Consider the following 17,172-nt stretch of genomic DNA (forward strand, 5'->3'; position numbering starts at 1 on the left):
ACCTTTGCATGCTCATACACTTGTTCACAAACATATCACTACCATGTATGTCATGGTATCACTTCCACGATGTTGTGGTCTTCTTTGAGAACGAAAGACAAACAACAACCCTTTCACAGAATCTTAACACAAATATTCTAAAGCATGTTTAAGAAACCCCAGAATGACAGGTCTGTAAAGTAAATTTTAGTTCTCAATCCATGCTTTTGTTTTCACTATACATCTCTAAAACTTTTGAGGTCATTACCATGCATAGCTCTAACACAATCTCTCATCAAATATTCTCGGGTGCCACTCTCAGAAACAGAATCCTGAGTTTGTACAACTCTGACTTCAAATGGCATTTCTAATGTTTGCAAAAGCATAAAAATCTAATATTTTACTTGACTATATTTAGTACACTCAGGTACATTGGGAAATATAAAATTAGAAGAATGAGTTTCTGTCATCAAGGAACTTACAATCTATTGAGCATGATGAAACATAGATCCTATAACAACTACTTGTTTGGGTTTTCACTAACTGAATGGCTCAGATAATCTTTGTTGTAAAGACTCAAAAGAAAGAGAATTTGTCGTAGGTTCAAATGATGGACTTCATGAAGAAGGTGAGATAAGTTCTGTTGTTTCAAGAGAGGGAGAGAAATGACCTCTTGAAGATTAAAATGGCCAGAGTTACTTTAAGCATAGTCTTGTCCCAGTGTTAAAAAAGATAAAATAGGTTGTACTGAGGTCAGAAATACACACACACACACACACACACACACATTTTTGAATATTTAAGTCATTAGTCTTTGAATATCTAAGTCATTAGGAGATAGACAAAATCCTTCTGGTTAGCCAAGTTCCCATTTCCGGGGGCCTGAAGTGGGTTCAAAGGTAGGTAAAAAGTTCCAAGTGCTTTTAACAAATAGTATCTCCTCCTTGCACCACATAATTTATGAAGGAGGAAAGAGACATAATGTTCCATGTCACACAACAATCATTTTAAACATGGCTTCCTCAACTGTATTATACATTACTGGCAGCTTTCAATTTTCCAGCTCCCTCACTTTGGCTCCAGCCCTTCAGGCTCTGAATTCCTCCGGGAGGATGTTATCTTGATCAGAGAAACCTTGGAAACCTCACACCAGCTAATACTTTATGCAGAAGCTAAGTGCTGCTTCCAATTACAGTCAGTGGGAGTTGCTGGGTTTCAGGAGGAACGAGGGTAAATGCAGTGAGGAAATTAATTTGGATTGGTGAATAAAACTTTTCACATATTAAAATAACAACAACATGCCCCAGGTTCCTCCAGAACTGAAACTGTAGATGTTTCAGAATGGAAAATTTAAAGAGAAAAATAAGCAAGGAGGAGTAGCCCTGCATTAGGAACTATCCCATGGCAGTGTAGAATAGAGCAATGGTCAGTGTTAGGCGGCCCAAGCTCTAGGCTCACATCAATATTATGAGACCCTCGAGAAGTCATTTCCCCTTTCTAGGCCTCAGTTTTTACCGTTGTAAATTTGGGATTAGGGCTGGGAAAGAAGATTGAAGCAGGTGATCTTGAAGAACCCAGTCTAATTTTAATAATAATACCTAACATTTATAGCACTTTAAGGCTTGGAAAGTACATGTTATCTCTTTTGACCCTTACAATAACCATGTCAGGTAGATAGCTATTATCATCTCCCTTTTACAGATGGGGAAACTGAGTCTAAGAGAGATTGGTTGACTTGCCTAGAGTCAAACAGCTAGTAAATCTATGAGGTAGGATGTGTACTCAGGTCAAGTCCAACACTCTATCCACTGGGTAACCCAGCTGTCTCTTTTGGCATTCTGCCATTCTACCCCATAGCTCTGACTGGTATTCTGGGGCTGGCAATGAAGGTTAAGTAGTGTAACTGCTTCTTATTGTCCAACTCTGAAAATTCAAAAACCATTTTGGAATAAAGTACTGAGTGGAGGGATATGGCCTCAGTAATTTCCAGGTAAGCCAACAAACTGCTGGCAGATGGTTATTGTGTTGTTGTGTTTGTCCTTCATTCTCAAAGAGGACCATGACATCAGGGAGGTGATGACATGACTTGCAGTTGACTTTGATTTGAGTGAGGGAGGACTGTGCAAGGTCACTAGCCTCACTTTCTCCTCCAGAGCCATCTGGGTCCAGTGGCCTGATATTCACCAGGACGACTGGTGGCAGCTGGTTACAAATTGAGCTTATAGCTACTATAATTCAACTCCACCGCAGGAGCACAGTCCCCTGGAGCCAAGGTATCATCACCTCATCTCTCTGAAACAGTCCTCTAGGCTCATAGAATTGTTGGGCAAAAAGAGCCCTTAGAGTTCCAGGAGATTTGTTGGCTTAATTAATACTATTAAGACCAAGGCCATTGATTTGAATCTTGCTTTGAGGCAACATAGCATAGTGCAATGGTCTTTGGTCTTGGAGGAAGAAGATGTGGCTCTAACACTTACTAGTTGAGTGAATGTGGAATGGACTGCTTGGGAAGGAAGCAGGTTGGCTTGAAGAACTCACTAGAGCTCTTTAAGCAAAGGCTGGATAATGTAATTCTCGGGTGAAGGAGGATTCTTGTTCAGGTATGAGCTAGAATTAGATGGCCTTGGAAGTCCCTTACAACTTAGGAATTCTGTGATTCTATGAATCACTTTCTCTGAGGCCCAGTTTCATTATCTGAAAAATGGAAATAATGATCCAAGAATTCACTATCAATATCACTGAGTTATTGTAAAGAAAACCTTGCTTTATATAGTGCTTTAGGGTTTATAAATATGAATTGATTATCATTACAACTTCATGGACTTTACTATCTGAGCAGGCTTTGGGGTTCAAAAAAAGGGCCTCATCTACCTTGCTTTCTGGTACATGAAATTCCACTGTTGGATGTGTCATTAATTCAGCTATTAGAGATTACAACCTCCACCACCCCCAATTACCTTGTATTTATGTTTTTGTAATTATGGGTGTACATTTTCCTCTTAATAGAATGCAAGTTCCTTGAGGGAAGGAACTTTCATTTTTGTCTTTGCATTTCAAATGACTAACACCAGGAAAAAATATGGTGGAGTCAGAAGACATGAGTTTGATTTCATCTCTGGCACTTCTATATGACTTTGGGTAAGTCACTTCACCTCCCTCAACCTTGTATTCATCATCTGAGAAATAAAAAATAAAGTTTCACCAACGGCCCCTAAGACTCCTTCCAGAGGTAGATTTATGACCCTGCTCACAGGGCCCCAGGACAAAGTAGGTTGATGAACTGAACAAGTTAAGCCAAATGTGTAAATCAGTTAATATGAAGGAGTTTCAGATCCATAACTGAGATCAGGCTCATATGGTTTAGAGCAAAGAGAGACCTAAAGTTTATATAATTTTACAGATAACGAAACTGAGACCCAGAGAGAACTGAATTGCCCAGGGATATAGAGTAAAAAGCACAGCTAGGATCCAAATCAGTTATTTGTTTTCCTCTAGCATTCTGAATTGAGTTTCACTAGGAAGAGAGGTGGAAAGATCATGGGGGTTCTAGGTACCTGGGAAGATGGAGATCAGGGATGGGAAAAGGTCTCAGAAAATAGGTAACCAAGACAAACTTGACTAACTGGATTATTTGTCCAGTCTAGCAACATTTGGCCTCTTTCTTTGTCCCAAAATCTTATCTTACCAATGTGTAAAGTCAACAAAAGAGTCTTCTCAGCAATCCAAAAACAGTAGTTAGAAATAGAAATAAGCAACTATTAAACACTTACTCTGTGCCAGGCACTTTAAAACTCTTCTCTCTTTTGATCTTCACAACAACTCTGTGATGTAAGTGCTCTTATTATCCCCATTTTATCGTTTGAAGAAACTGAGGCAGACAAAGGTTAAGTGACTTGGCCAGGGTCACACAATGAGTAGGGTCTAGAGTCTTCCTGACCCTAGGGCCAATGCTCTATCTAATTGTACCACCTAGGTGCAAAGACAGAATGTGGATGATGGTACAAACTGATGTTACGAAAAAAATAACAAAGCAGACCCTTCTGAATGCCCCTGGTGAGTAGTATCTTGCAAAAGATGGGAATGCCCAACCCCTTGTTATGTCTTCCTGAAGGATAGGGCAGCTAGGCGGCACAGTAGATAGCGTGCTGGACCTAAAGTCAGGACATCTCATCTTCCTGAATTCAAATCTGGCCGCAGACACTAGCTGTGTGATCCTGGGCAAGTCACTTCACTCTGGTTGCCTCAATTTCCTCATCTGTAAAATGAGCTGGAGAACGACATATCAAACCACTCCAGTATCTTTTCCCAAATAAGGTCATGAGGAGTCAGACACAACTGAACAAAAAATGAGGGACGGGAAACCCAATGAGCCCTTTGGGTAAATATAAGATCATGGACCTGGCAGGATAAAGCCACTTGATGTGTTTTAAATAGCAACTCAATGGTTTCTCCAAGAAGCCATTCAAATAATCTTCCTCAGTGGATTAGAAATCATCTCTTCATTCTTGGATCAGCTATTTGGAAATGAAGGAGGATCCCATTTTCTCCAAGTTCTGTTAGGAGAACAATAGTTTCCACTTATTAAAGCACTAAAGCTTTGAACTGAATCCAAGGGTCTTTCTACAGTAACATACTTCTCCCTTCATAGGACTTTTAAAGACTTCTAAAAAGAATTCAAAGACCCATTTGGAGTATCAGCTCCTTGAGGGCAAGGACTGCTTTTCCTTTCTTGGTATGCCCAACACTTAGCCTGGGGCCTGGCACATGGTAGGCGCTTAATAAATGTTTGTTGACTTGATTCTGGTCCAATACCTAAATTTTCCTGATGAGAACTCTGAAATCTAAAGAGCTAAGGTGACTTCTCCAAAGTCAACGTAGACAATAATTAGATCCAACCACAGGTCAGTATAAATTTGGTATCAAAAATGACAACATAGCTAATGTCAAGTTACCTACAAAATGGACAGCATAGCTTATGGTCATGGAAGTCTTCTTGGTGGTTCTTTCGCTTGATATCTAACCTTTGAAATGTGTGTGTGTCTGTGTATATACATGTATATATGTGTCTATATATACACATACACACATGTATGCATGTATAGGTATATTATATGTGTGTGCATGTGTGTATGTGTGTGCATATTTATGTGCACACGTGTATGTATTGTATGCATGGATGTGTGTGTTAGTGTGCATGTGTGTGTGCATGTGTAATCTCAGTTGAGTCCTCCAACAACCCCATGAAATAAATACTAAAAACATGATCATCACCTCTGTTTTACAGATGAGGAAACTGACAATCAGAGAAATTAAGTGATTCACCAGCAAGGACCTAACTAATAAGAGTCCAAGGCCAGGTCTCTCTGACCCAATCTAGCTTTCCTTTTATTCTACCAGATTCACACCACCTACTTCACAGTTTGGTTGTGAGCAAAGTGTTTTTTGAATCTTAGGTGCTATAGAAATGTGAGTTATAAGGAGAGATATTTTGGGGGGAGGGGAGTTAGAGGCCTTGATTTTTTGTTGTTGTTCAGTTGTGTCCAACTCTCATTGACCCCATTTTGGGGGTTTTCTTAGTAGATACTGGAGTGATTTGCCATTTCCTTCTTCAGTTCATTTTATAGATGAGGAATCGAGGCAAACAGACTTAAATCACTTGTCCAGGGTCACACAGGTGGTATCTGAGGCCAGTTTTGAACTGAGGAAGGGGAATCTTCTTGATTCCAAGCCCAGGGCTCTATCTAACACACCCACTAGCTGCCCTTGACCTTGACTTAGAACTCTTAAATTCTACCATGTATAGAAACTGAACATCTGAATACTTTCTTACTCAAGTTTTACTCCAACTTAAGGGCATCCCAGGTGGCCTTTTTTCCAGATCATGGTCAGTCTTTTCTGTGTCCTGCAGACACTGGACAAATAGGCATGAAAAGTGGATCTGGGGAAGGAACAGAGTTGCATGTAGGGCATGACTGAGAACGACATCTCGATGAATCAGAGACATGCATACGGACTGAATTTTCCTTCCACTGCATGTGGGTTTTGAACTTCAAGGGGAAAATGTTGATGGGTAAAATATGTTTTCCTGAACCAAGAAGTTACTAGAAAAATAATTCAAGATGTTGGACCATTCTAAACTGGGGCATAGCTCACCTACTACTGTTCTCCATGGTCGGGTTCAAATCCTCCCAAATTGCCAACAAAATAGGTAAAACCCAAGCCGGATTCTGTATACTTCAATGGTCTCATTGGTGTAGAATACACACACACACACACACACACACACACACACACACACACACACATACACACACATGGCTTGTGAAAGGAAATGTGAACAGGAATAGGGGATTGTATCTGGGGAGAGTCTAAGAGCCTAACAAAAGAATCAAAACAGAAGATTTCTTGAAATATATATTATATCATATAACATTCATGCCTCTCCTCTGCTTCCCAACACCAGCTTCCTAAAAATATTAAAGAGTAATTGTATCTTATATTTCCTTGAGCTTTGTGACCAAGGTGAGGGGGGGGCACCAGGAGCCTTCAATAGAGCTGCAGACATATCACACGTAGCTAGAGGAAAGGCAAAACTCTAGGGTCTACTCAGTAAGTGGGGAGAAGGAGAAGTGTGAGATATGGGCTATTGGCAAAGTCAGTGGGAGCTCTGAAAGCTGTGTTTAAAAGAATATGATCTGGGCTAGAATGCATATGGAAATGGGTAGGCAGAGAAGGAGAAAGAGGAAAAGGGAAGGTGAGAAAACTTCTACAAGACTGCTTAGTTCTGCCCCTGCTGAGTTGTCATGGGAGGTTAGGAGGAAATCCATCTTAGTAACCAAAACTGCCTAGCTGGTAGATGGAGCTTCTTAGGGTTCTTTGCATTTCTTAGCCCTAATTATGCCTCAAATAAAATTCTCCTGATGTGTCATTGTGAGAGGGTGGTCCTGGCTTCTCAGAGGCCACATCTGTGAAGCACAAACTTTGAGAAGTCAGAATAATCATGCGAAGAATAGCTCACATGCATTTGATACTTTACACCAGTGCTGTCCAACCTTAGGTTTTTATTGAAACAACAGACAATATATGTTGATTTGCCATCTTAGTGAGAGCTCTACCGTAGCTCAGCTTCGTTTACTAAAGCATTTATGTAAATTTCTATGCTTGTGAGCAGGCTGCATAAACCATACTTCAGGCCAAATTTTGGACATCTCTGCTTTACATTTTACCTGTATGATATCTGTATCAGTTTCCCTTCTAAGATGAAGGGCCTGAGTTTTTTAAGTGGGACTTTCTATCAGTTAGTAAGTATCTGGTAAGTACCTACTATGTGCTACTCTGCTTGGTGCTGAGGATATAAAGAAGAAGAAGAAAAAAAAACACAGTCCTTGAAGAGATTACATTACATCAGGTAAAACAACATAGAGATAAAACATATATTAAAAAAATACAAAGTGATTTTTTTGAGGGTGAACCTAAAGTAATCAGGAACATTTTCATAGAGATAGTGATATGGGAGCAAAGTTTTGAAAGAAATAAGAGATTCCAAAAGGTAGGGGTAAAGAGGGAGAACAGTCCAGGCATGGTGGATAGTCAGAGTGAAGAAGATGGAGTAAGAAGTTCAGTTTGTCTGGGACATCAAGTGTAGGAAGATACTCACATACAATAAGGTTGAGAATTTAGGCTAAGAACAATCCAGATGATGTATATACTTTCAGTCTGACACTGTCACAAACTCTTATATTCCAAAATAACAATTAAAATAAGAATAGTTCTCATTTAATTTTTTTAAGTTTTACAAAAATCAGTTTGCATGTGTAACCATTGTAACGGAGGTTCCCTTCTGATATAAGGGGTCTAGATAAACCCGCAAAATATTTCTCACTTCTCAGGCACATTGCACCATCTAGAAAATCTGGGCATTTCCAATCTGTCACCATCCCATTTGTTGTCACAATCTCCCCTTATAAGGACTTATCATGAGACTTAAAGAATGAACAAATGTATTTACAGGTCAAGGAAAGCAATGTTAAGTCATAGAAATAGCTATACACACACACACACAATATACACACACATGCTAGTGTGTATGTGTGTGTGGCGGTGGTGATTTACATCAGACATTTACGACATTCAAAAGTTCAGCATTCCAATGCAATTCTATACTTCCTATTAAAGTTCTTGTAAGCTCCTTCCCAGCTATAGTGTGTCTTCGACATCAGTGTTCAGTCCTATTCTCATCTCATCACAGACAGGACCTGATAGCCTTTCCTATTGCTTATTCTGGTGTTGGAGATCCACAAAACTTCTCCACAATGGATTTTTCCTGTATTTCCCCATAACTCTCTAAGCACCTTCCAGGTGATCCTCTCCCTCAGAAGCAGGGAAAATGCTTCCAGAATGCCTTTGTCTGTGAGGGAAACCCAGAGATTTCTTTGGCCTATAACAAGCTGTTAATACAAAGTCCACAAAACTCTTCCTTAGATTTTTTTTCTGTGCACTGCAATTCTCCTAAATTTTCATTTAAAAGGTTGAACTCAGCTTTCTAATAGCCCCCCTAACACATTATCTTCTGTTACTCTTTAGAACAATCATCCTTCTGTATCAATTGTAAGTCTCCTTCCTGTCCTTCCAAAGTCTCTTGTGAGCGTTTAACTTTGGGTTTGGTGTAAAGTCATATACAGTCTAAAGTGATTTCCCATAATCCTCAGATGTTTGAAGATGAGGGTGGAGAAATAGGGAAAAATCTTACAAATATACAAATATACAACTCCAAGAAGCTGCTACATAAATATGATTTTGTTTGATTAAGCTACAAAAGCGTCAGATCTTAGTCTGGGTGTTGGACTAAATGTGACATGCAGGGACCAGGCTAAATTCAGCAGGGCTCACCACCAGTAGGGTGGCTCCTGGCTTAACATATTGTTTTGGCTTCAGAAATTCATGAGGACAATTTATCTATAACTTACAAAGTAAAGGCACTGATTTAGATGATATGCTGGATCACTTCAAGCTCTGAATTTATGATTCTATGACCCTACTTGTCCCAAAAGGCAGAACTAGGCAGAGCAGGTGGAAGTTTCAGAGAAGATTTAGATGTGAAATGAGGTAAAGCTTTCTAATAATTAAAGCTGTCTAAAAGTAGTATGGGCAACATTCAGAGATAGGAAGTTCTCTCTCACTAAATGTCCTCATTCAAAAGCTAGATGACCACCTTGTATCTGTAGGTATAAGAAATTCTTTTTCAAGTATGGATTAAATTAGATAGTTGGGCAGTCAGGTGGTGCAGTGGAAAGAACTCCAGATCTGGAGTCAAGAAGACTTATCTTCCTGAGTTCAAATCTGGCCTCAGATACTTACTAGTTGTGTGACCCTGGGCAAATCACTTAACCCCATTTGCCTCAGTTTCCTCCTTTGTAAAATGAGCTGGAGAAGAAAAAGGCAAATTACTCCAGTATCTCTGTGCCCCCCAAAATGGGGTCATGATGAGTCAGACACAACTGAACAATAATACTAGATAGATGCTGAGGTCCTTTCCAATTCTGAGAATCTATATATTTCATGGTTATTAGAGGGAGGAACCCCTAAAATCATCTGCCTTCAAAGCAGAGATGTACCCATATAGATGGCGATACGGAAGCAGACTTTCGGGGGAAAAAAAGGAGAGGGGGAGGGGGGAAGGGAGAGATTCCAAAAGGTAGAGGTGAGGAGGGAGATAGTCTATGTGAAGAAGATGGAGGGATATGTATGATGAAGAGAGAAAAAGGCAGTTTGGCTAGGCTAAGCCATCAAGTGATGGAAGGCAAATGTAGGCTATTGAATATAAAAAGCTCATTGGTTCTGAATTTCCTGTCTGTAAAGCAAGGCACTGGAGAGGGCCAAATCCATTGTGTGTAGATGAGAACCCTAAACACAGAATCCGTAAGATTGATTAGGGTCATTGTAAACAGAGAATATTAGTGTTGGAAGGGACATTCAAGGACAACTGCTCTCAACCCCTCCATTTTCTTCTTTTTTTAAAAAAATTGTATTTTAGACTCAAACATCAGAACACAAATACAAAATAGAGAAAAAGAAAAAAAAATCATAAACTTAAATATGGGAACTTAAATATAAAGTAAGAAAAGGAAAAAAGCATGTCATGTGTATAGCAGAACATAAGAAAGGATTCAAAATATGTAACGATAAATTTTCATTTCAAGAAAGCCTTATGATACATACTTCACGCTGTGTTTAAATTTGTCCTTCTTTTCTTTGCTTCCTTGTGTTTTCTTTTGTTCTCTGCTGTGCACTTTTTACTTTGTTCTTTTTTGTCCTTCCTCTCCTCCTCCAGAAGACTATAATTAAGTGCAGATATATTACTATATAAATATAGATATATACATACACATATGTACACATACATATATATAGAGAGACATATACTTTCCCTAACAAATTCTACTTCTGATCTTTGCTTTTATGTTTGTTTCCTATCCCTCCTGACTCCTCTGCCTTGCTTCTACCCACTACCTTGTCCTCCTATTATTTAGCTTATCCCTCTCCAAGGATCCCTCCCCTATCCACCCATTCCCATAAATCTAAACACTCTCCTATAGCCCCCTATAACGTATTCCCTCACCCTCTCCTCTAGAGATCTCTCCCTATCCCCTTACTATTTTATTTCTTCTGAGTTTAGAAGACTTTTATACTCTTCTAGATATGTGGAATGTTCCCTTTTAAACCCATTCCCAGTGAAAGTAGGTTACCAGAACTACCAGCCCTTCTCCCCCATCTAATTCCTCTGTACCTCATTTGCACCTCATTTGTATAAAATTTATATAAATTTGCATAAAATGATTACTCTTTTTAGCTGTTCCCAAATTATTTTACTTTTTAAAGTCATATTACACTCAGGTCTACCCTAATCTTTCTTAGGAATTACCCAATTACTAATGACAATCTTAGACATATGTACATATATATGTACATATATAAAAAATAAACAGTCTGTCCTTATTGAATCCCTTATAATCAGTCTTTGGTATGTGCCTTACGTTTCTCTTGGCTCTTTATGTCAAATCTTCTCTTAAGTTCAGTTTTTTTAAACAAAGTTTTAAAAGTCTGACAGTTCATCAAATATCCTTTTTTTCCATTCAAGATCATGCTTAACTTTGGTGGGTATGATATTTTTGGCCACAGCCCCAGTTCTTTGCTCTTCGATATATAGTGTTCCAAGACCTGCGGTCCTTTAGGGTCTCTGCTGCTTGGTCTTGTGGGATTCTAATTGTGGCACCATCATATTTAAATTGATTTTTTCTTGTTGCTTTTAATATTTTATCCTTGAGCTAGGGGTTTTAAAGTTTGACTATAAGATTCCTATGAGTTTTCCCTCATAGGATCTCTTTTAAGTGGTGTTCAATAGATTTTCTCTACTTCTATTACTCCCCCTCCTTGTTCTAATGTTTCAGTACAATTTTCTTTAATTATTTCTTGTAATGTTGTATCAAGATTCTTTTTTCAATCATAATTTTCAGGTAGTATAATTATTCTTGTATTTTCTCTTCTTGATCGCTCTCCAGATGGGTTGTTTTTCTTTTAAAATGTTTCACTTTCTTGTCTATTTTTTCATCATATTTTGTCTTATTATTTCTTGATCTCTTATAACTTTGCTGGCTTCACCTTGCCCAATTCTAATCTTCAAGGTGTCATTTTCTTCCATAAGTTTCTGGATCTCCTTTTCTATTTACTTGACTTTCTTTTCATAATCTTGTTTTTCTTGGATTATTCTTATTTAGTTATTTTTTATTTTTAGTTTTTCCTCTATCTCTCTCATTTGATTTTTAAAGTCTTTTTAAAGTTCTTTATGAATTCTTTTTGGGCAGGTGACCATTTGACATTACTCTTTGGGGTAGAAGAAGGTTTTTTGCTTCAATATCCTCTTCTGAAGATGAAACCTGGTATTCCATATTCCCCTAATAACTTTCTTTGATTGGATTCTTTCTCTTTTAACTGTGCAATTTTTGTAGTAATAGCTTAATTTTTATAATCATCTGTAGCCCTGGATTATGGGGGATTGTGCCTCTTTCCCCAGATCTTTAGTTCTCCCCTCTAGCCTGCAACCGAAGCCAAACCTCCAGCCTCCTATAAGTGCCCACAACCAGGAACACTCTGCCCCACTGCTTCTGCACCGTGATTTTTTCTTCTTGCCCCAATGCTCTCTACAGCTCAGCTGGGTCTGGCCTTCCTTGTCAGCAGAGGTTCCCTCAATCTTCCCAGGCTCAGAAGTCCAACTCCCTTTGTCATCCTTAGTGTGAAAGTTCAGGAGGCTGGGGTGGAGGTAGCCTCCCAACCCAGCTAACCCCGAGGCTTGTTGCTTGTTGCTAACACAGACCCCAGCCTGGAGGTTTTTAGTATTCATGGGGACCAAACTTGGGGCAGGGAATTTTTCTTCTGATCTTCTTAAATTGTCCCAGGAAGACCTCTGTGGTGACCCTATTCTTATTTCTTTTTACCCACCCTTTGTTCACCTTAAGGTGATATTTTATCTCTTTTGTGGGGGAAAATCTTGAGAGCTTGGAATTTTCTGATCTACTTCACTATCTTCCCCTCAACCCCTCCATTTTAAAGAGGAGTGCAGAGACCCAAAGTAATAAATCAACTTGGTCCAAAGTCACATGGCACAACAGCAGAGACATGACTTGAACCTTGGCCTGACTTGGGAAAAGCTGTTTTAGAACTTCATTTTAAAGAAGAGTACAGAGACCCAAAGTAATAAATCAACTTGGTCCAAAGTCACATGGCACAACAACATCAGAGACATGACTTGAATGTTGACCTGGCTTCGAAAAAGCTGTTTAGAACTTCTAGCTTGGGCTAATAAGTAGGCAATCATTTGTTCTTCCATTGGGAACTGACTTTTTCTCAAAAGTTCTGCTTTAAATATGACTAGGGAATAAGTGACAAAAACTATATACAAAATAAGAGAACAAGTTACCTTAGTCTTGACATTATGCTTAAAATTTATGAGAGGCTCTTTTTTTCCCCATCCCAAGTACAAGCAAGCAGCTGAAAGGGAGAGGTTTCTATCTCAGCATTGAGGCTTCTACCCGTACCGTTGAGGAATGCAGGACTCACTACCTCAAAAGGAAGACTTCAGTTATGGAACATTTCTAGTTTTTAAGATGTTCTCCTGACTTTGATCTGACAGTGGCCTCTCTGAAACTCCCAGCCAAAGCTCCTAGTTTTCTTGTAATCAACACTTCAATTCAATTCAGTTCAGTGAACACTTACTCAGCAGCAGCTGCTATGTACTAGCTGCCCAAGGTTGGCAAAGACAAAAACAAATAATCTTTGCCCTTCTGGAGGTAGGGAAGAGGAGAAAGATGATATATTCCCCACCAGCCAGCACCACATCATCCATACATGGAATCATCAGTTACAGCAAATGGAGAAATTTTGAATTCTGTGGATATGTTCAATTACACATGCATTGCCAGAACTAGCTCAGTGCTTGGGAGGCTCAGAAGGAAAGTGTGGGAGAGAAGAGGTATTAGATTGCCTACCAAACTGAAGTTTTATAGAGCCATTGTGCTGATCTCATTGTTGTATGGCTGTGAAACCTGGACAGTATACTAGCACCATTCCAGGAAACTGAACCACTTCCATTTGAATTTTCTTTGCAAGATAAGATACTGGACACTGAGATCCTTTCTTGACCTGATCTGCCAAGCATTCAAACTCTGTTGCAGAGAGCATGACTCCAATGGGCTGGCCACATTGTTTAAATGCCAAAAGTACATTTGCCTAAAAAAAATATCTTACAGAGGTCTCACACAAGGCAAGCACTCACATAGAGGTCAGGAGAAGTCATACAAGGACATTCTCAAGGTCCTTCTGAAGAACTTTGGGATTGATTTGAGACATGAGAGACATTGTCACAGGACAGCCCAGCATGGCATACTCACATCGAAGAAGGCTCTGTACTTTATGAGCAAAGCAGAACTGCAGTAGCTCAAAAGAAACATGAGATGCACAAATTCAGAGACATCTCGACTCCAAATGGTCATATGCACTATTTGTACCTGACTTGTAGTAGTGCCTTCCAAGCTCATATTGGTCTGATCAGCCACAGTTAGACACACTGTACCTTGACTGCAACATAGTGATGTCATTTGTAGTCCTCTTTGTGAACGAAGGATAACCAATGCAAAATATAGTCTAAATAAATCCAACATAATGTCAGGGGTAGGCTAGTTTTAAATCTACAATTCTATGATCTTGATGAAGTCTCTCATTGGAGATCGCATTTGAGCTAAGCTTCGAAGGGAGCTAGAGATTGTAAGAGGCAGAGTGAGAAGAGAGAACATTCAGCAAAGTTTGAGTATAATGCAGAATGAGTCCACTCATTCTTCCTTATCACAACTCATGAACTTAAATGCAGAACCTACCCTTTCTGTCTTCTCTTGCAGAGGTTAAATATCTCCATTTCTCATGAGGCAGAATTCCAAGACCCTTCTCCATTGATCTCCTCTGGAAGCACCAAGTTTCCCAACATTATTGCAAGCATAAAGTTCAGAACTGAACACAATACTTTTACCCCCGAGTTGTTCACAGTTGATAAGGCTCATCTTGTTACCCGTCCCAGGGATACATGCACCTTGACAGGGAGACAATGCAATAATAGCTCAAAGGATTGAATCTCTAATGGCCTCACTTTGGGTAATAGCCAAGTAAGAAAGGATTACTTGGCAGGCTAGTTTTCTTCCTGCCTCTCCAATAGCACCAAGTCCTTTCAGTGTCTGGTTCAAGAGACTAAATTAATCCTTTAAGTATGCCTTAAGCAGGACAGTACCAATTACTACTGACATTATAGATACTTCCTCTGGATACCTCATCACCCTAAAAGTTACCATCAGATCCTGAAAAGCATAGGTAGAGGGCTAAAGCACTACCAAATCTTTTCTCTATGCTTCTACCTCCTTTATGCATATCTTCAAACTAGAGCCCAGTTGCTGTTGTTCAGTGATGTCTGACTCTTTGTGACATTTTGGGTTTTCTTGGCAGAGATACTGCTCATTTTATAGATGAGGAACTGAGGCAAAACAGGGTTAAGTGACTAGCCCAGTGTCACACAGAAAGCGTCTGAGTCCAGATTCGAACTCACGAAGATAAGTTTTTTCTGACCTTAGGCCGAGGAGTCCATTCATTGTACCACTTAGATGCCTGGATACTAGACATATTATATTCATGTCAAAGTGCCATCTGCCTTCTAAGACCTATTCAGGGGTTGAATTTAAGAAAAAATGCAAAAGGATTTTTTAATGTTGATCTTCTGTGGTTCTGTCACCAAAATTAGTTATAAGAAATGGTATATGATGAAGAAAACCAACCCAGACACAGAGGAGCTATTGGCATTCAAGATCTAGTCACGAATGATAGAATATTTGTGCTTATTGTGTCAGATCTTAGAAATATATAATATATATAAAATATAGAATATATGTAGAATATGTAGAAATACATTGCCTACTTCATGTAAAATGTTACCAACTTTCACAAGGTCCCTTTTCATTTGTGATCAGAAGAGGGAATGTAACCCAGTAATAACCACTTAGGTTTGTGTAGCATTTTTGCATCCAGAAAGATGCTGGCATTGTGGCTGGGAGGCCTAGAACTGAATGTTCTTGCAATGGGTTCATTTATGACCTTAGGCAAGTCACAGCCCTCTCCAGCCCTTAGTTTCCTCCTCTATAACAGGACTAGATGACATTCAAGGTTTTTCTTTTTCCTTCTTTTTCTTTTTTTTAGCTCTGAGTCTAGGTTCTTGAATCCTATGATCTCATTCTGTACTCATAACCACCTTACGAGATGAGCAAAACAGTAATTAGTAACTCCGTTTCCCAGAGAAGGAAAAAGAATCACAAAAAGTCTGAGTGACTTGTTCAGTCAAATAGCAAGTTCTTAACAGTTGGCATTCGAATTCAGGTCTCTTGTCTCTTACACTATAATTATGTTTACTATCATGGTCCCCATATAGGATCACTTTGGTTTATAACCTACCAGGGTTAAACATCCCAAGCCAGTCATAGATAAAGAAAAATTGATTCTACCCTTCAAAACACTCTTAATTACATAGGCCACTAGATGCATCAACTCTTCTGGCTTTTTCCTCTTCAGATTTTCAGAGATGTGACTCAGGAATCAACAGCCTGACACCTGCTGGCCAAAGTGAGCTACAGCTGACTTTTTTTTTTTTCAAATCATGACCCTTAATGCAAAAACAAAATAAAATGTATGAGCGCCTACTATGGGCAAGGCCCTGTGTTAGGTCCTAGGGATATAAAGAGAGATACAAGACACTCACTCTTGGCCTTCCAGAAGCCCAGCATCTAATGGATTTAGGGCAGGGGGATATCTTGGTCCCAAATAACCATAATATAGGAGTGATTATAAATTCAAAGGGGAAGTCCAGACCTATTCATATAATTAGGTGACTATGCATTAACAAAGAAAAGACAAACGGTAGAGATGAGCAGGGCCAGTCTTCTTGGAGATTGAAAATAGGATCCAATATTTTTATGGTTGTTCCAAACCACTGGTGAATTTTGTTCCTTCAAACTAGATAGAACCCCGGAATGTTAGAACTCAAAGGAACTTTAGAGATTAGCTAGTCCTCCCCCACTCATTCTACAGATGATGAAAATGAGCCATAGAGAAAGGAAGTTACATTCATAAGACGGTGGATCTGGGAAAGAGCCTAGGTTTGACTCCTCATCTAGTGCTGCTTCCTTTGCCCCAAACTGCATCCCCATGGTGAGTCACCACCCTCTGGGAGCAGCATCTTTTCCCAGCACAACTAAGTACTGAGGGCCACCTTCAATATAGCTACCAAACTCTTTATAAGCACATCTCCGACATCCAGGCTGGCTGAGTGTCTCTATGATGACAATGAACATTCACTCCAGGCCGCAAATTGAGAATTCAACCAGAGTTATAAAGACCAATTCCCATTTCCAAAATATAGCCATTTAAAGGACTATTAGGTGACTCTCGGACATGGGGACAACAGCTACTCACCACAGAGTTCAAAAGGTAGAGATGTAGCAAGTTTCTATGAGAAGCAGAAGAAGGTAGAGACATAGGATGTTTTCTTTCAGGAGAATGGTAGGGTCAGAGCTATGAAGTGAGAAGAGCTTAAAGCTCTATTTCCACAGC

The sequence above is a fragment of the Trichosurus vulpecula genome, chromosome 3 (assembly GCF_011100635.1).
Source record: "Trichosurus vulpecula isolate mTriVul1 chromosome 3, mTriVul1.pri, whole genome shotgun sequence".
NCBI classification, from domain to species: Eukaryota; Metazoa; Chordata; class Mammalia; order Diprotodontia; family Phalangeridae; genus Trichosurus; species Trichosurus vulpecula.